The 20,895-nt window shown below is 44.8% G+C and overlaps 1 long non-coding RNA gene across 1 annotated transcript in view; it reads right to left on the bottom strand.

Annotated features, from left to right (window-relative positions):
- Nucleotides 1–18,868, bottom strand: part of LOC148139721 (uncharacterized) — a 54,238-nt gene extending 35,370 nt beyond the window's left edge. Inside the window, exons 1-2 of the long non-coding RNA XR_015753541.1 lie at nt 18,761–18,868; nt 13,775–13,876 (exon numbers count right to left, since the gene is read on the bottom strand). This is a non-coding gene — a long non-coding RNA (uncharacterized LOC148139721). The remainder of the gene's footprint in view (nt 1–13,774; nt 13,877–18,760) is intronic.
- Nucleotides 18,869–20,895: the final 2,027 nt, after the last annotated feature.

The raw sequence follows: 20,895 nt of genomic DNA on the forward strand, positions 1-20,895 counted from the left end.
GAACACTCTCATTGAGCCAAGCAGCCCTCACAGTTGCAGCCCTGTCATCTTCATTGTCTGCTCTTCATTGACCTTTCGGAGAGGCTGACACATGGACGTTGCAGTATTTTATCTCTTCATTGCCCTCAGCCTCCCGTACTGTTCCAATGCATCTCAATGGGAGCTCAGGAACAGTACCTCATCTTTCAATTCAGCCCTTTGTAACCCCAGAGTCAACATGGACGTCAGCAGTTTCTGAATGAACAGACAGTTTTTCAGAAGCTGGAACATTCCACCTGAAAAGGTACTGGAATTTGAGTCCAAAAGGATTTTTAATGGGAAGTTTGCAGGTAATTGAAAACATGAAGTTTACAGGTTAGCATCATGAAGTGGGTGGTTGGGTCTAAATCTGAGAGTTCTTACAAAGAGACGAGGTGTAATTTGGATAAATCTGTGCTCCCTCTCAGGCCAATATCTCCTTCCTCAGCTGCAGGGCCCAGAACAGAGCACACACCCAAAGGGTGATCCAACCACGAATTTGTACATCTTTCTGCTTAACAAAAATATTGGAGATATCTTCCCACAAACAGAACAGGCAAACCTTTCTCCTTCCACAGTTAAATGTCAATGATATTCAGATCCTGATGACTCCATTGACTGTAAAAACTTGCTTTTGAGATCCCAGCCTCAATTATTCTGATTTAATATCCTATGAAATAAATTCACAAAACAAAACTCACAGTCAGTACAGGAAGAATTAAAGACATACTTTTTTCTTGGTATATGCTTGATGTGTAAATGCCTCTCTTCAAGTTGCACGCCTCCCCCCACCCATCATAGGAAGGGGACATGCACATACGCCTCACTGTACCTTACCCCCAATAAAAATGGCGGCCATATCCCAGAACCTTTCACCGCCTGAGGGCCGCAGCCATTTTCCCATCTGCTGCAAACGCAGGATTAAGAGTTTCTAATTCAGACTTACGAACCACACAGAGTGTAATTAAAACTTCCCAGTCTAAAGAGCCTCATTATCTCCCTGTCTCTGAGGCCACTCTCCCCTTTCCTGTTTGCGTCTCGCACATTCACCAACGGCCGAGTCACGTGGCACTGCACAGGCAGAGTTACTGGTGACGTGTCATCCCACTGGCCACGCCCCTCATTCACTCCCATTATTTGGATGACCAGCTGGTTCCACTTGGTCCACCAGTCCCACCACCTTTTCCTATTGGTCCGAAGCTGCCATCAATCAGCTGGACCCCATTGTGAGGTCAGTGGTGGTATCCTCCCCCTGTCTGAATCACACCCAGAAGGTGTATGGATGGTGTCAATCAGGAACAACAAGCAGAAGGTACTGGGAAAGCTCAGCAGGTCTGGCAGCATCTGGGAACAGAAATATGTCCAGTGGCCCTTCCTCGGATCCGATGGGAGCTGGGAAAATTAGAATCTTGACAGCATGGAAACAGGTATTCGGCCCAAAATGTCCACAGCGTCCCTCCGAAGGGTATCCCACCCAGACCCATTCCCCTACCCTACTACTGTATACTTCTCCTATCTAATGCACCTAACCTACACATCCCTGAATATTATGGGAAATTTAGCTTGGCCAATTCAACTAACCTGCAGATCTTTGTATTGCAGGAGATAGGTGTTAAAGTGTAAATAACAGGGAGGGACAGAACCCAAAGAGAGACTGGAACATTTGGAAAGAAAAATGAGTGGATTACGATCTGGCTGGGAGGGTGCATAGCTGTTAATGGAGGGGACAGGAACCTGTGTCTGGCAGCATCTCAGTGGAGGTGGCCGAAATGACGACTGATGATCTACATTCTGCTGCAAAAACAGACCCCGAGCTTCCAGCTGCCTGCCACTTTAAACACACGAGCCTGTTCCCTGGCCAACATCTCTATTTCATGCTTACTGCTGTGTTCCAGTGAAGCCAGAACATACCAAATGGCCCCATATTTCGAGGACTGCAATTTCCCCTCCCATGTGATCAATACCATCCAATGTATCTCCTCCACTTCCTGCACCTCTGCCTTTGAAACCCACATCTCCAACTGCAACAAGGAGAGAACCCCTCCCCTCCACCAAGTCCTTACCTTCCACCCAGATACAACACATCATCGTCTATCAATTCCGCCAGCTACAATCAGACTGCACCACCAGATTCTTCAGGGGTTTGACCGAATAAATACTGATGTGTCCGAGGGTAAATACTGAGGGGGGTGGGGGTGGGGGTGGGGGGGGGGGGGGGGGTGCGGTCTGAAACCAGATTCTGAGCCAGTCACAGAATCAAGGGTTCTGCTTTGGGTTTGTCAAGTTTAAGGCAACACAGACACTGGTAAGGGGTTTCAGTAGCAATGGAGCCGAGATGAGGAGGAGATAAGCAACGGTTTAAAGATTGGAATTCCTGGTGTTTGTGATTGTGTAGATGTCTAATCAGAAGGTCAGCTTCGCGTCAGATATAACAGGAGTATTGTGATGAGTCTAGTTCTGCTGCATAGTTCCCAGTGAGAGGGAGAGGCTCAGCAGTTAGGGAAAGGAACTTGTTAGGCAACGGGTTTAACCATTACAATGTTTTATTGGAGGAAACTGCACCTAATCGAGTAGTGGGAGCATGGTAAGCAGTTTGATAACTGAGTAACAGTGGAGTAATGGAGAGGGATGATGGGGAGGGAGAGCTGGGCATTGTCATTGTACATGTGAAACCCAACATGGTACTTTTGCACAATGTCACCTCCTGGCAGTATGTAGGTGTGATACAGGAGGGGCCAAGGATAGATCCACGGGGGACACCAAATGCAAGGAATTCAGAAAGGAAAGGGAAAGTGGAAATGGAGCAGCATTTTCCAACAACCGTGAGGTCAAATGTCAGTTTTTCACAGAATGGGTGAGAAGGACCATAACCAGAAAAGATAGAACAAGAAACAATGTCTGTGAATCGGTGAGGGGGACTGATGAGGAGGAGGAGAAAAGAGAGTTGGAAAGTCTATGGTTTAGTGATATTAGGGTACAGGGTCAAGATGAGCTCTGATAAGGCTTGACATGAGATGAGATTGGAGAAAGATGTAGGTTTGGACAAAAACCGGGAACACCACATGAAGCAGTTTGACTTAGTAGGCTAGTGGGAGGGAGGGAAGCAGCAGATCGGATTATCTCAGTCTTAGTGACAGAGAAACTCCATGTGCTCCAAACTCTTGTTGTTGGAGGGGAGAGTGGAGGAGACAGGAGGATGGACAGTGTTTACAAAGAAACAAAACCTGGGTAAGTGATATTTAAAGTGAGTGAACAAACCTAATGTATTTAAATTTTATCCAAAATATTAAAACAAATGACTGAAGTCCTGGTTCGAATTCCATCTTGGCAGATGGTGGAATCTGAATTCAAGAAAAAATAACTGGAATTAGGAATCCCCTGAACTCCATGGAATCATTGTCAATGGCGAAAAACATCCTGCCAACCTGACAGTGACCCAGCAAGCTACTCACTGAAATAATCACTGCAAAGGAATGAAACTGGATGGACCACTCGGCATCTAACAAGGCACCAGAAAATACAACCACAGAATCAGCCCTCTCGATGGTGCAATGTCTTCCAGACGAACATCTGGATTTTGGTACCAAAATGCGCAGAGCTGTCTCACAGACCAATCAAGGAACAGCCTGACATAGTCATACTCATGAAATCAACCCTTACAGACAATGACCAGACACCACCATCACCATCCCACGATATTGAAATTGTGGTGATGGAAAAGCGCAACAGGTCAGGCAGCATCCGAGGAGAAGGAGAATCGATGTTTCGAGCCTAAGCCGTTCATCAGCCCGACCTGCTGTGCTTTTCCAGCACCAGACTCTTGACTCTGATCTCCAGCATCTGCAGTCTTCACTTTCTCCTGAAATCTCTGGATATGTCCTGCCCCACCAGCAGGACAGTCCAGGCAGAGGTCTTGGCACTGACAGGGAGGATTTGCCCTGGGAGTACTCAGCATTGACTCCGGACACCAGGAAATCTCATGGCTCCTGCTGATTACCACGTACCGTCCTCCCTTGGCTCATGGATCAGTTCTACTTCATGTTGAACAACATTTGAAGGAAGCACTGAGGAAGTAAAATGGTGTCAAACGTACTCCGGGTACAGGATTTCAATGTTCACAATCGAGACTAGCTCTGCAACAGAATTACTGACTGAACTGGTCAGGTCCTAAAGGACATAGCTTTCCTTTTGGAGACACAAGTCTTGGCTTAAAGTTGAGAAAAACCTCCATTGTGTTGAGTGACACTATCACCGTTCTAATTGGAACAGACTTTGAAGAGATGTAGGATCTCAAACTGGGTATCTCTGAGGCACTGTGAGACATCACCAGTAGCAGAACTGTACTCCAGCACAATCTGAAATCTCATGGGTTTGCAAATCCCACACTCACCCATCACAATGGACAGGAAAGGAGGGCATGCCATGAGCAGCACCAGGCAGACCTAAAAATGAAGTGCCAACCTGGTGAAGCTACCAAACAGGACCATCTGCATTTCAAACAGCATCAGCAGCAAGCAACAGAGCTAAACAATCCCACAACCAATGGAACAGATCGGAGCTCTGCAGTTCTGCCACACCCAGTTGTGAACGATGATGGACAATTAAACAACTCACTGGAGGAAGCATCACAGAAATCCCCACCCTTACTGATGGAGGGGCCTCACACATCCATGCACCAGATAAGATGACAGCATTTGCAGCAACCTGCAGCCAGAAGTGTAAAGTGAGATGATCCATCTCAGCCTTCTCCAGTGGTTTCCAACATCACAGATGTGAGTTTTAAACCAGTTTGAATAACATCAAGAAATGCTTAAGTCGTGCAAAGGCTACGGGCCCTGCCAATATTCTGGCAATAATACTGATGGCTTGTGCTCCAGAACTTGCCACCAACCGAGCCAAGTACCACTGCAGCACTGGCATCTACCGACAATGTAGAACATTGCCCAGGGATGTTCAACACAGGGCAATCCAACCCAGGCAATTTCCCTCTATCAGTCCACACTCGATCAGCAGTAAAGTGATGGAAGATGTCATCAACAGGGCTATCAAGCAGCAGCTGCTCAGCAACAGCCAACTGAGTGACACTCATTTTAAGCTCCACCAGGGCCACTCAGCTCCCGATTGTGTTACCGCCCTGATTCACAACCTGACGACCAACTGAATTCCAGAGGGAAGGTGACGGTGACAGCCCAGTCCCACTCCAAGATCACTATTTCTAGCTGATTCTATCCTTGTCTCAGCTCATATACTATCATCCACCTTGTGTTATCTCCAGAATTCATTATCCAAACACACTCCTACCAGCTTCCCACATTCAATCTCCCTGTAATCTCAAGAAAAACTAAATCTCTGCTGCCCAAGTACTCCCTTGTACCAAAACATGTTGATCCATCAAAAGGCTCCTATTCATAATCAACAACATAGAGCCACAGAGATATACAGCATGGAAACAGACCCTTCAATCCAACCCGTCCATGCCGACCAGATATTCCAACCCAATGTAGTCTCATCGGCCAGCATCTGGCCCACATCCCTCAATTTAAAATTCTCATTCTTGATTTAATTCCTGGTTGTGATCATCCCTAGCTTGCCGCATCACACATCCTTGAAGACCTCGACAACCCATTGTGTTCGAAACACCCAATGATCTGTTCATTCATTATTTCACCTGTGTGGCTGCTTTTACAGTTGCCAAAGCAACATTTTCTGAAATTCGCAGCCAAAACCTCACAGGTCTGCTTTCCTCCTTTAAGACATTCCTCAAAGCCTGCTTAATTGGCAATGCTTTTGGTCACCTGACCTAACATCATCAGTCTCTGACCTTATGCCTAAAGTTCCCAATAATATTTTTGTGAAATTATAAGCAGGATAATAAAACTACAAACTGTTCTTGATTTGGACATTACCTTCAAATCATCACTGTTGCTGTCATGAATAACCTATAATGCCACTTACCCAACCACACTGTGAGAGCACCTTCACCACACAAACTGCACCTGTACAAGAAAGTCAAACATCACCCTCTCCACAGGCAACAGGGATTTGGCATTAATCACTGGAAGGAGAAACACAGTCGATGTTTCAGTGAGTGCAAAACGGATTACAGGAAATGAAAATGGTGCAGAATTTGATAGTCAGAAATGGAAGGAAAATGCATTTGCTTATTGGGAAAAAAGAATTCTCGACTGTCAAAGATTTTCCAGAAAAAAAATTAATAAGCAGCATATGGTCAGGGGCTGTGCGGCAGTGAAAAATTAACTTACAAAAATGTCTGTAAAAGTAATAGTAAAATACTAAACAGACCAAATATACACGCATTGTTCGAGACTGAGGAAGCCAGATATTGACAAAGTGGTCATGAGGGAGCCCAGAGATGAAGCAGAGCAGTATAAGCTGTTATGATCCCACATAGAGATGTATAGCACCGACACAGACCCTTCGGTCTAACTCATCCACGCCAACCAGGTATCCAAACCTAATCTATTCCCATTTGCCAGCACTTGGCGCATATTCTTGTAAATGCTTCCTAATCATATTATGTGTCCATTTAGATGCCTTTAACATGTTTTAATTGTACTAGCCTCCACCACTTCCTCTGGCAGCTCATTCCACCCACTGCATGAAAGAGTTGTCCTTTAGGTCCCTTTGAAATTTTCTCCGTTCACCCTAAAGCAATGCCCTCTACTTCTAGACACTCCTACTCCAGGGAAAACACCTTGTTCATTTACTCTATTCATGCCCCTCATGATTGTATAAACCTCCATAACATCACCACTCAGCCTATGGAACTCCAGGGAAAACAGCCTCAGCCTTTTATGCCTCATCCTACAGCTCAAATCCTCCAACCCCAACAACATCTTTGTAAGTCTTTTTTGAAACCTTTCAAGTTTCACAGAACCCTTCTGATAGGAGGCAGGCCAGAACTGCACACACTATTCCAAAAGTGGCCTAACAAATGTCCTGTACAGCAACATGACCTCCCACATCCTATACTCAATGCTCTAACCAATAAAGGAAAATATACTGAACACCTTCTTCAGCATCCTATCGACCTGCAACTTGACTTGCAAGGACTATGAACCTGTAATCCAAGGTCTCTTTGTTCTGCAAACGTCTCCAGGGCCTTGCCATTCAGTGTACAAGTCCTGCCCTGATGTGCTTTTCCAAAATGCAGCACCTCATTTATCTAAATTAAACTCCATCTGATCAATATCTTATTGTAATCTGAGGTAACCTTCATTATCCACAATACCTCCAATTTTGTATGACCTGCAAACTCATTTACGATACCAAATCATTTAAATGAATGACGAAACAAATCCAGAAATAAACATTCATTTCTCTGAGTTTGAATGTGCTCTGTGGAGATCCTGCCAAATGACTCTGTACCAGGGAAAGGCTGCACCTGCGCCTGGCTGCACCTTGCCCCCTACAAAGCTGGCGGCTCCGCACGTGTCCAGTGAATTCTTGCCCCGAATAAAGATGGTGGCGCGCACTCATGCCTGCAGCCACACTGAGGCAATTCCCCGTTTACTGAAAACACGAGACTGGGACGTTCAAATTTGTGTTTTCCGATGTGCACATTTTGTTTGTAAAACCTCTCCGCTCATACAGATTCGCTCTCACCTCCTGCGGTTCCACAGACAGCCTTGATGATTTTTGCGGGTACCTATTCTCTGCCTGGTTACTCATTTGTCCTTAGTGTATTTGTACAATCACTTTGGATTCTCCTTAAACCTATTTCCTAAAGCTATCTCATGTCCCTTTTTTGCCCTCCTGGTTAACCTCGAGTATACTCCTACTGCCACTACACTCCTCTAGGGATTCACAAAAACACAGCTCTCTGTACCTGCCATATCCCTCCTTCATTTTCTTGACCAGGTCCACAATTTCTTTCGTCAGGCAGCACTCTTTACACCTAGCAGCCTTGGCCTTAACAGGAACATACTGTCTATGTACTCTCATTGTCACAGGCCTATGGAGGCAATGGCAGATGAGGATACAGAAGCAATCATTCCCAGTAAAGAGGTAATGTTGGGAAAGATAACAGCCTAAAGGTAGATGGGTCTCCTGGCTCTGATGGAATGTATCCCAGGGACTAAAAGATCTGGTGGGAAAGGGGGGGGGGGAGAGAGAATAACAAATAGACCTCGTGATAATCCACTAAAATTTGTTGAATGTCTGGTTTTGACAGACTGGAAGCTGCAAATGTGGTGGTACTATTTTTCAAAAAGGATCCGATGGCTTAACTTCTGTAGTGGAGAAAATGCTTGAACCTCTCAAGGAAGTGGTGGTGAGATATCTGGGTAGAAATTGTCTCATTGAGCAGACACAGCATGGATTCATGATTGGCAGGTCACGTTTAACACGTTTACTGGAATTACTTGAGGATGCGACGAGTGCCGTGGACAAGGGGGACTCGGTGGATGTGGTGTACCTGGATTTCCAGAAGGCATTCGATAAGTTGCCACATAAAAGGCTGCTGAATAAGGTAAAGATGCTTGGCATTATGGGTAATTATCATTGATACAGGATCGGTTAACCAACAAAATGTAAAGAATGGGGATAAATGGGTGTTTGGATTTGTGTTGGCACTACAACTGTTTGCAATTTACACAAATGTTTTGGAGTTGAGGACCAAGTGTACGGTGTCAGAGTTCACATTTGATACAAAGATGAGGTAGAGCAATGTGTGCAGAGGCCACTGTAAGTCTGAACAGGGATACAGATCAGTTGTGTGAATGGGTAAGGATCTGGCAGATGGAGTTCAATGTTGGGATATGTGAGGTCATCCATTTTGGTCGGACTAACAGCAAACTGGATGATGAAATGGTGAAAACTTGCACCATGCTGCTGTGCAGAGGGAGCTGGGTGTCCTTGTGCATGAATCACAGGAAGTTGGTTTGCAGGTAATTAAGGCAGTGAAGGGAATATTGTCCTTCCTTGCTAGAGGGATGGTTATGCTGCAGCTGTACAGGGTGCTGGGGAGGCCACACCTGGAGTACTGTGTACAGGTTTGGTCTCCTTACTTCAGGAAGATGTACTGGCGTTGGAGGGAGTACAGAGGAGGTTCACTAGTTTGGGTTGGGAGTTGAGGATTGGTGCATGTGGAGAGATTGAGAAAACTGGTTCTATAGTCATTGTAATTTAGAAGAATGGGAGGTTGGATAGGAAACAATAAAATTATGAGGGAGTAGATAAGACAGAAGCAGGGAGGCTATTTCCACTGGGGGTGGCTCAAACTACAGAGCATTACCTCAAAATAAGGGGGAGCAGATTTAGGACTGAGTTCAGGAGGAGGTTCTTCAGCTAAAGGGTTGTGAATCTGTGGAATTCCCTGCCGAGTGCAGCATTTGACGTTATCAACTTGAATGCCTTGAAGGCAAAATGTAGATTTGTGAATAGGAAAAGAATTAAGGGTTATGGTGAGAGATCAGGAAAGTGGAGCAGAGGCCATGAGAAGATCAGGCCTGATCTTATTGAATGGTAGAGCAGGCTTGAGGGGCCAGATGAAAGTTCTTGCCTTGTGCTATCAAAATCGGCCTTTGTCCAATTCAGAACCTTAACTCTTAGATCTGGTATATTATTTTCTGTAACTATTTTAAAACGAGTAGAATTCTCAGAGACTCCCAACAGTGTGGAAGCAGGTCATTCAGCCCATCATACTAATACTGACCTGGAAAGCCTCCTAACCTCCTCCTATAACATTGCACTTCTCAGGGCCAGCCAACCTACACATCCCTGAACATTATGGGCAATTCAGCCTATACAATCCACCCAACCTGCACATCTTTGGACTGTGGGAGGAAACCAGAGCACCCGGACGAAACCATGCAGAAAACCCCAATAATTATCCCTTTCTTATTTCCCAGTTCCACCTAAATAACTTCACTGGGCGTACTCCCAGGAATATCTCCCCTGAGCAAAACCATAATGCTATCCCGAATCAAAAATGCCACTCCCCCTCCTCTCTTGTCCCCATTTCTATTCTTCCTATAGCATCTATACCCTGGAACATTAAGCTGCCAGTCCTATCCATCCCTGAGTGATGCCTCTGTAATTGCTACAATATCCCAGTGCCATGTTCAAAACCATACCCTGAGCTCCTCTGCCTTCCTGGTCAGGTCTCTTGCATTGAAGTAAATGCAGTGCAACTGCTCAGTCCGACTTCATTCTGTGCCTTGCCCTTGCCTGCCTTGACTATTTGACTTCTGAACTGTACCAGCCTCAGACATATCTCTTTCCTCACTATCTTCTTGGGTTTACACCCACTCCCTCACTGGTTTAATGCCTCCCGAGTATCACCAGCAAGTCTCCCTGCCTAGACATTAGACACCTTCCAAATTGTAATCCTCAACAAATGGAGCCCCATTTGCCAGCTATTGGTCCGTATCATTGGAAACTCTTCATCTTCATGTACCCAATCGGATGCCTTTCAAATGTTGTCATTGTATTAGCTTCCACTATTTCATCTGGCAGCTCATTCCACACATACACCACACACAACTTGAAAACTTTGCCCCTTAGATCCGTTTTTAATCTTTGCCCTCTCAACCTAAGCCCATGTGATCTTATTTTGATCCCACCTAACTGGGGGGAAAGGACCCTGGCTGTTCACCTTATCCATGCCCTTCATGATTTTATAAATCTCCATGAAGTCACCTCCCAGTCTTTGACTCTCCAGGGAAATTAACTCTGGCCTATTCAGCCTCTCCCTGTAGCCCAAATCCTCCAACCCTAGCAAAGTCTTTGTAAATCTTGTCTGAACTCTATCAAGATTCACAACATCCTTTCCAGAACAGGGAATTTCGAACTTAAAACAGAATTTCTGAAATGGCTTAATCAATGTCCTGTCCAACCACAATTTGACGTCCCAGCTTCTGTACTCGATGCATTGACCAATAAATATAAGCATACCAAACCCCCCCTTCACTAGTCTGCCTACCTGCGACTCTCCTTTCAAGGAACAATGAACCTGCACTCCATGTTCTCTGTGTTCAGCAACGTTCCCAAGGACTTTACCATTAAGTGTATAAGTCCTGCTCTAATTTGCCTTTCCTAAAATCCAACAGCTTACATTTGTCAAAATTGAACCCAGTCTGCCATTCCTCGCTCCAATGGCCCATCTAGTCAAGATACTGTTGCATTCTGAACTAACCTTCTTCATTGTCCACGACACCTCCAATTTTGGTGTCTTCTGTAAACCCACTGACCATACCGCATATATTCACATCCAAGTCATTTATTTAAGGACCCAATATCCATTCCTGCAGGACAACGCTGCTCACAGGCCTCCAGTCCGCAAAGCAACTCTCCATCACCACCCTCTGCCTCCTACCTTCAAGCCAGTTTTGTATCCAAATGGCTAGTTCTCCCAACATTTCATGTTATCTAACCTTGCTAACCAGTCTGCTTTGTGGAACATCGTTCAGTGTCCATACAGACAACGTCCACAGTCTGTCTTCATCAATCATCTTTGTCACATCTTCAAAAGAACTCAGTCAAGTTAGAAAGATAGAATTTCCCACACACAAAGCCTCGTTAACTATCCCTAATCAATCCTTGTCTTTCCAAAAACATGTAAATCCTGTCCCCCAGAATCCCTTCCAACAACTTCCCTACCACTGACGTTAGGCTGACTGTTCTCTTGTTCCCTGGCCTTTCCTTACCACCTTTTTTAAATAATGGCACCCATCTTCCAGCATCTTACGTGTCACAAACAGTGATATAAATACTTCAGGGAGGGGCACTGCCATCACCTTCCTAGCTTTCCACAAATTTCTGGGATACACCTGATCAGGTCCCAGGGATTTATCCACCTTGCTACTTTTTAAGACATCCAGTACTTCCTCCTCTGTAATATAGACACTTTTCCAGTGATCACTATTTATTTCTCCAAACTCTCTAGAATAGAATAGCATAGTATTTCTCCCACCTCCTGTTGTTCCATAGATGGCCTTGTTGATCTTTAAGGGGTTCTATTCTCTGTCCGGTTATTATTTTATCCTTAATGTATTTGTAGAATCTCTTTGGATTCTCCTTAAACTATTTCCTAGAGATATTTCAAGTTCCCTTTTTGCTCTCCTGATTACCCTCGAGTATATTCCTGTTAAAACGTTATCCTGTGCTCCCAATTCCTCCTCCTCTGACATATCTGCTCCCAGGAGAAGCAAGTCCACTCCAGGACATCCCAGAAAGGTTTCCTCTTTCAAGGACCACATTTCCCTTCCACGTGATCAATAATGCGCTCCAACGCATATCCTCCACTTCCTGTACCTCCGCCTTCCCCCCACCCCTCCAACCACAATAAGAATATAACCCCCCAGTCCTCATCTGCCACCCACTAATCTCCATTAACCTCTGCTATGTCCGCTACCTACAGTCAGACCCCACTACCAGGGATATACCTCCCTCCCCAGCCCTTTCTATCTTCCGCAGAGACCATGGGATCTTTGGTGCTGATGTGCTGCCCCACGGATACCTCAGTCACTCACCCTGCCAAATGGCCTCGTGAGATTATCACTAGATGGATAATCCAGACACCCAGATAACATTCTGGGGCCCAGGGTTTGGATCCCATCACGGCAGAGAGTGGAATATGAATTCAATAAAAATTAGGAAGTAAGAATCTATTAAAGACCATGAATCCATTGTTGATTATTGCGAAAAAAAATCTCATCAGATTCGCTAATATCCTTCAGAGAAGGAATCTGCCATCCTTACCTGGTCTGGCCTACATGTGACTCCAGACCCATAGCAATGTGGTTGACTCTTTACTGCCCTTTGGGCCCAGCCAGTGACACCCTCATCCTGTGAATGAATAACAAAGAAAGTCAAGTCTTGTACATAACCATACTATTCTTACAGAGAAGTGATCTCTTAGTAAATTTGCTTCTCAACTCCCTGCTGACTATTGGGGAAGGGGGGTCAATCGTACCATCCCAATAAGGAGATCATCCCTTTCTTATTTCTCAGTTCCACCTGTATAACCTGCCTGGATGTACTCCCAGGAATATCCTCTTGAAGCCCAGCTGTAATGTTATCCCTAATCAAAAATACCTCTCCCCTTGCTCTGTTGCCCCCTTTCTATCTTTGCTATAGCATCTATACACTGGAACATTAAGCTGCTAGTCTTATCCATCCCTGAGTCATGCCTCTGTAATTGCTATAATATCCCAGTGCGATGTTCAAAACCATACCCTGAGCTCCTCTGCCCGAACTATCGGGCCTCCTGCATTGAAATAAATGCAGTGTAACTGCTCATTCTGTGCCTTGCCCTTGTCTGCCTTGACTGTTTGACGTCTGAACTGTACCAGCGTCAGACTTAGCTCTTCCCTCACTCTCTCTCTGGGTTTACCCACATTCCTTCACTGGTTTAATGCCTCCTGAATAACACTAGCAACTGTTCCCTTCCAGTACCAGTACAATCCATCCTTCTGATGGAGGTCAATTCTACCCCACAAGAGATTCCAATGATCCAATAATGTGAACTCTTCTATTCCTATGTCATTGATACCAATAAACAACAGCCTCCCCTCAAAATGGTTATTCTCCCCTTTAAGAATATTCTGCTCCCTCTCTGAGACATCCTTATACAAAAATTAAACATTCGAAAAATAAACCTTACACTCATCAGGTCATCATAAAAGGATTACATGACACATTGAAGGTTTGGGGAGACCTTTTGCGAGAATGCGATGATTCAAAGGAGAATTTTTAAGCAGCAAATGGGACTGATCTGGAACACAATACTCACACACACAACGCGAATATCCAGGTCCTGATATACTGAGTAATTCAATCAGAGTTTGGCAGAACATTTACTGAGATTACCATCTGAATGTCCACCTGTAATATCCTGTAATACAAGTTTATAAAATCCATCACTATCAGTTCAAGTTAGAAACTCACACCATCCCCTCCTTGTGGCCCAGGATTACTGTACATATTACCCTTGAGGACAACAGCAGTCAACTCAGGGGAAATCTGTGGGTTTCTAGGAAATTGCAACTTGAGATCTCATGTGACTGAACACAGCAGTTCTTTGACACATTGGAGAAAATGATCCAAGCGTCAGTGAGATATGGGGAACAAGAATTATTTTCTTTTCTTTCATTCCGTGCTGCCGCTCTGCCTCATCAATAAGACATGGGTGTGAAAGGCTAACGATGGGCAAGTTGTCTCCATCCTGACCAATGGGGAGGAAGATCCTTTCAATAACTCCAAAGCGTATCCCTAAAAAGATAGCAACTCTGTCTGCTTCCCACTGCCCAGTGCTCCCAGTAAATGTTTGGAAGAATGGGAAGGGGGGGGGGGGGATATCTCCTAGAAAAGGCATAACTGTAAAGGTCTAAGAGGATTATGAAAAGAGAGAGATGCTCAGGAGAAGGGGGCAACAAGTTGCCAGATGGGATGTAACTTGGGAAAACGGGAAGTTGCTCATTTTGGAGGAGATAATAAAAGAACAAAGTATTATTTAAATGGTGGAAACTATAGAAAGCTGCACAACAAAGGGACCAGGGGTAATTGTTCAGGAAACACAGAAAGCTACCACACAGTTACAACAGGGAATCAGGAAGGGGAATCGAATGTTTTGTTTCAAAGGTTCTCAGTAATAGAGTTTGGAGTATATACCTGAGAGTAACGTGTGGAAGTGCTGGTGAGACCACCATATCTGCAGTAATGAGAGCAGTTTTCGTCCCTTTAGATAAGGAAATGTGTCACTTTATTGGAGAAATTTCAGGGAAGATTCAATGAGATGATCCCTGGTTTGGAGGGATTATCTTTTAAATAAAGACTGAAAAGTTTGGGACGCTACTCACTGGATTTTGGAGAAAGAGAGGTGGTCTCATTGAGACAGATGGGATTCTTAAGGGGTTTGATAGGATAAATAGAGAGAGGCTGTGTCTGAGGGTTAATATTGAGAGGGGAGTCTGAAACCAGATTCTGAGTCACGGAATCAAGGGTTCTGTTTTGGATTCAAGTTTAAGGCGACACAGACGCGGGTAAGGGGTTTCAGTAGCAATGGAGCTGGGGTGAGGTGGAAAAAAGAAATGTTTGAGATTGGAATTCCTGCTGTTGTGATTGTGTAGAGGTCACCTTGGGGTCAGATATAACAGCAATATTGTGAAGAGTGTCGTTTTGCCTCAGAGAGTTCCCAGTGTGAGGGAGGGGCTCAGCAGAAAGGTAAAGGTAAGGCAATGGGTTAAACCGTGACAATGTTTCATTGGAGGAAATTGCAGCTAATCGAGTAGTGGGAATGTGATAAGCAGTTTGATAACTGAATAACAGGGGAGTAATGGAGAGGGATGATGGGGAGGGAGAGCTGGGCATCGTCAGTGTACATGTCAAACCTAACAGTGTTTTTGGATGATATCACCTCCTGGCACTATGTACGTGAGATACAGGAGAGACCAAGGATAGATCGTTGAGGGACACCAAATGCAAGGAATTCAGAAAGGAAAGGGAGAGTGGAGATGGAGCAGGATTTTCCAACAACGGTGAGGTCAAATATTAGTTTTTCACAGAATGGGAGAGAAGGACATAACCAGAAAAGACCAACAGACAGAACAAGGAACAATATCTATGAATTGGCAAGGGGGAGTGATGAGGCGGCAGCGGAGGAGAGAGAGTTGGAAAGTGAGTTTAGTGAGATTAGGGTAAAGGGTCAAGGTGAACTCTGATAAGGCTTTACAAGAGACTGGAGAAAGATGTAGGTTTAGGACAAAAACCAGGAACACCACGTGATGCAGTTTTTCTCAGTGGGCTAGTGGGAGGAAGAGAAGCAGCAGATCAGATTATCTCAGTCTTAGTGTCAGAGAAACTCCATGTGCTCCTCACTCGTTGTTAGAGGGGAGGATGGAGGAGACAGGATGATGGACAGTGTTTTACAAAGAAACAAAACCAGGGTTAGTGATATTTAAAATGAGTGAACAAACCTGATGTATTTAGCTTTTATCCAGAATATTAAAAAAAAACTACTGAAGTCCTGGTTCAAATCCCGTCTTGGCAGATGAGTGAATCTGAATTCAAGAAAAAAAACAACGTATTAGGAATCTCCTGATCGCTATGAAACCATTGTCAATGGCGAAAAAAATCCTGACAACCTGACAGCGGCCCAGCCAGCGACTCACTGTACTAATCACTCCAAAGTCTCAACAAAGGAATGAAACTGGATGGACCAGTTCGCAACTAACAAGGCACCAGAAATTACAACCACAGAATCAGCCATCTCAATGGTGCAACGTCCTCCTCACAAAAATATGGTTTTTGGTGCCAAAATGTGGAGAGTTGTCTCACAGACCAATCAAGGAAGAGCCTGACATACTCATACTCAAAGAATCATCCCTTACAAACAATGACCAGACAACACCATCACCATCCCTAGATATCGAGAGAGTGGTGCTGGAAAAGCACAACAGTCAGGCAGCATCCGAGGAGAAGGAGAATCAACGTTTCGAGCCTAAGCCCTTTATCAGCCTGACCTGCTGTGCTTTTCCAGCACCAGACACTTGACTCTGATCTCCAGCATCTGCAGTCTTCACTTTCTCCTGAAATCTCTGAATATGTCCTGTCCCACTGGCAGGACAGACCAGGCAGAGGTGGTGGCACAGTGGCGTACAGACAGGGAGCATTTGCCCTAGGAGTACACAGCATTGGCTCCGGAGACCAGAAACTCTCATGGCTGCTGCTGATTACCACGTACAGTGCTCCCACAGCTGACGGATCAGTTCTCCTTCATGTTGAACAACATTTGGAGGAAGCACTGAGGAAGTAAAATGGTGTCAAACGTACTCTGGGTACAGGATTTCAATGTCCACAATCGAGACTAGTTCTGCAACAGATTTACTGACTGAGATGGTCAGGTCCGAAAGGATATAGCTGCTCAACTGAGTCTGCAGCAGGTGGCGAGGGAACCAACAAGAGTGTAAAACATACTTGATCTCATTGTTATGAATTGAACAGCGGAGACACATCTGTCCATAACAGTATCCGTACGAGCGACCATCACACATTCCCTTCGGAGACAAAGTCTTGCCTTAAAGTTGAGAAAACCCTCCATCGTGTTGAGTGACATTATCACAATTCAAAATGGGACAGACTTCGAAGAGATGTAGGATCTCAAACTGGGTATCTCTGAGGCACTGTGGGACATCAACAGCAGCAGAACTGTACTCCAGCACAATCTGAAATCTCATGGGTTTGTAAATCCTGCTCTCACCCATCATAATGGACAGGAAAGGAGGGCATGCCATGAGCAGCACCAGGCAGACTTAAAAATGAAGTGCCAACCTGGTGAAGCTATCAAACAGAACTACCTGTATCAAACAGCATCAGCAGCAAGCAACACAGCTAAGTGATCCAACATCCAATGGAACAGATCGGAGCTCTGCAGTTCTCCCACACCCAGTTGTGAACGGTGGTGGACAATTAAACAACTCACTGGAGGAAGCATCACAGAAATCCCCACCCTTACTGATGGAGGGGCCTCACACATCCATGCACCAGATAAGATGACAGTATTTGCAGCAATCTTCAGTCAGAAGTGCAAAGTGGGATGATCCATCTCAGCCTTCTCCAGTGGTTTCTAACATCACAGATGTGAGTTTTAAGCCAGTTTGATTCAGTTTGAATAACATCAAGAAATGGTTAAGTAGTGCAAAGGCTACGGGCCCTGCCAATATTCTGGCAATAATACTGATGGCTTGTGCTCCAGAACTTGCCACTCACCGAGCCACGTTCCGCTCCAGCACTGGCATCTACCGACAATGTGGAACATTGCCCAGGGATGTTCAACACAACAACACAGGGCAATCCAACCCAGGCAATTTCCCTCTATCAGTCCACACTCGATCAGCAGTAAAGTGATGGAAGGTGTCATCAACAGGGCTACCAAGCAGCAGCTGCTCTGCAACAGCCGCTGAGCGACACTCACTTTAGGCTCCACCAGGGCCACTCAGCTCCCGATTGTGTTACCGCCCTGATTCACAATCTGGCAACCAGCTGAATCCCAGAGGTGAAGAGAGTGTGATAACTCAGTCCCACGCCAAGACCACTATTTCTAGCTGATTCCACCCTTGTCTCAGCTCATACTTTCATTTTCCAAACACACTCAGGGCCAGCTTCCCACATTCAACCTCCCTGTAATCTCAAAAAAGTCTAAATCTCTGCTTGTTGATTCATCAAAAGGCTCCTAACTAAAATGAACTGCATACAGCCATAGAGATGTACAGCAAGGAAACAGACCCTTCGGTCCAACCCATCCATGCCGACCAGATATCCGAACCCAATCTAGTCTCACTTGCCAGCACCTGGCCAATATCCCTCAATTTAAAAGTCTCACACTCGATTTAATTCCTGGCTGTGATAATCCCCAGCTCCCTGCACCCCACAGACTGTGAGACCTCAACAACCCTTTTTCTTCGAGACTCCCAACCATTTGTTAATTCATTACTTCACCTGTGTGGCTGTTTCTGCAGTTGCTGAAGCAGCATGGTCTTAAATTCGTAGCCAAAACCTCACAGGTCTGCCTTCCACCTTTAAGACATCCCTCAAAACCTGCTTTTTGGCAATGCTTTTGGTCACCTGACCTAATATCTCCATCTCTAGCCATATGTTTAAAGTTCTCAATAGTATTTTTGTGAAATTATAAGTATGATAATAAAAATACAAACTGTTGTTGATTTGACATTATTTTCAAATCATCACTGTTGCTGAATGAATAACCTATAATGCCACTTACCCAACCACACTGTGAGAGCACCGTCACCACACAAACTGCAGCTGTACAAGAAAGTCAAACATCACCCTCTCCACAAGCAACAGGGATTTGGCATTAATCACTGGTATCTGTGGAAGGAGAAACACAGTTGATGTTTCAGGGAGTGCAAAACGGATTACAGGGAATGAAAATGGTGCAGAATTTGATAGTCAGAAATGGAAGGAAAATACACTTGCTTGTTGGAAAAAAGAATTCTTGACTGTCAAATATATTCAAGAAAAAAGTAATCTGATAATAGAGCAGCACATGGTCAGGGGCTGGGCCGCAGCGAAAAACTTGTGAGAAACAAAAGCTCACTCACTTTAATAATTTCAGTCCGAGACAAATATCTGAACAACAGAGTCATTTTATTTATACACCTATAGGTGGGTGCTTTGTCTAATTACCAGGTAAGGCAATGACAAAATGCACAGTATATCCCATAAAACCCTTGCAATTTATACTGTTTTTTCCCATATGTTTTCCTTATTCCATTGTCTGTTCCCTGCTTCGCTTACGTCACTCATTTCCTTAAGACTTATCCCACAACTTCTGTTTATCCTATCTTGTCCGTGCCAAACTCTTATCTCTGACTCCCATAAGGGTGTTTGACGTCAGTCTATTGTAGATTATTGATTAGGCATATCTTTTCTTCTATCAGCATCTATTTCCATCCAGAGGCCACTTTGACCTCTTTGATTAGGGTTTGTTCCTGTGTCTCCGTGTAAGGGGGAAACAGATGCTTTCCTGTTTGCCCATATATCCACCATTGTTCTGTATTCACGTCTCATGCTAACATATCCTTTCTTTTTGCTGAATATGTATTTTCTCATTCCTGTTCTGTATCAGAATTTATACTTGCAGAAATAACATTAATTCATTTATATCCCACAAACTCATTTACAAAGGGTCTAAAAAAGTAATAATACAGTAGTAAACAGACTAAAAATATACCCATGGTTCGAGACTGAGGAAGCTGGATATTGACAAAGTGGTGATGAGGGAGCCCAGAGGTGAATCAGAGCAGTATTGGTTGCTATGATCCCAAAGACTCTCTACTCGAGAAAGGCTGCACATGCGCCTGGCTGCACTTTGCCCCCTACAAAGATGGCGGTCGCGCACGTGTCCCGAATAAAGATGGCGGCGCTCACTCAGGCCTGCAGCCGCGCTGAGGCAATTCCCCATTTACTACAAATACGGGACTGGGACGTTCAAATTTGTGTTTTCCGACGTGCACAATTTGTTTGTAAAACCTGTCCGCTCATAGCAACACAGTTTTTCTCCCATTTCCCTGTTTATTTCTTTCCTTACCGTATCCTTTCTCTCCATAACTTCCCGAGCATTCATTACAGCAACTGTGCGCCGCGCGCGAGGGTGATCACATGGTTTAGTTTAGCTCCGCCCTTCATTCACGTTGATTGGTTGGAGGACCAACGTCCCGCTCGGTTCTTCAGCTCCGCCCGCCGTCCTTTCATTGGTCCGGTGCTGATATCAATCACCCGGGGTCGCCTTTGACTAGAGCATGCGCAATGTGTCCTGTTTTAGCTGATATGTTGGGTAATGTGATGGGAAAGTTTACTGAGGGGAAGGATTCCATTTGTGTGAGCTCTGCAGTAGATTTCCTTTATTCATGGAGGGAATTGCCTTCCTACTCATGGCTGCATAGCTATGATTCATGAATCAATGCCATCTGAATCAGTACATAAACACCCCCTTTTCACAACATCTGAGATCTTCAGCACATTGTATCACGCTCTTCTTTGGAAACAAAAAAAAACATGAAATGGAGCCTCCAGGAATCGGAGCAGGAGTAGGCAATTCATCCCCTCCAGCTTGTTCCCCCATTCTTTCAGATCATGGCTGGGCCAAACCAGGCCTCAACACCTCTTTCATGCTTGATCTTCATAGCCTTCAACTGCTCAATATTTCAAAAATCTATCTGCCCTCTTTTGAAATAATTTGAGATAGAATCATAGATTCCCTACTGTGTAGAAACAGGCCCTTCAGCCCAACAAGCCAGAACAACCCTCCGAAGAGTAACCCAACCATTCCTCTCCCACATTTAATTTGTACAATTATTTGGGTGAGAAAATTCTAGCCATTCACTGATAGAAAAA

The sequence above is a fragment of the Chiloscyllium plagiosum genome, unplaced genomic scaffold, assembly GCF_037043375.1.
Source record: "Chiloscyllium plagiosum isolate Xiang-an unplaced genomic scaffold, Cpla_swu_hap1 HiC_scaffold_38, whole genome shotgun sequence".
NCBI classification, from domain to species: domain Eukaryota; kingdom Metazoa; phylum Chordata; class Chondrichthyes; order Orectolobiformes; family Hemiscylliidae; genus Chiloscyllium; species Chiloscyllium plagiosum.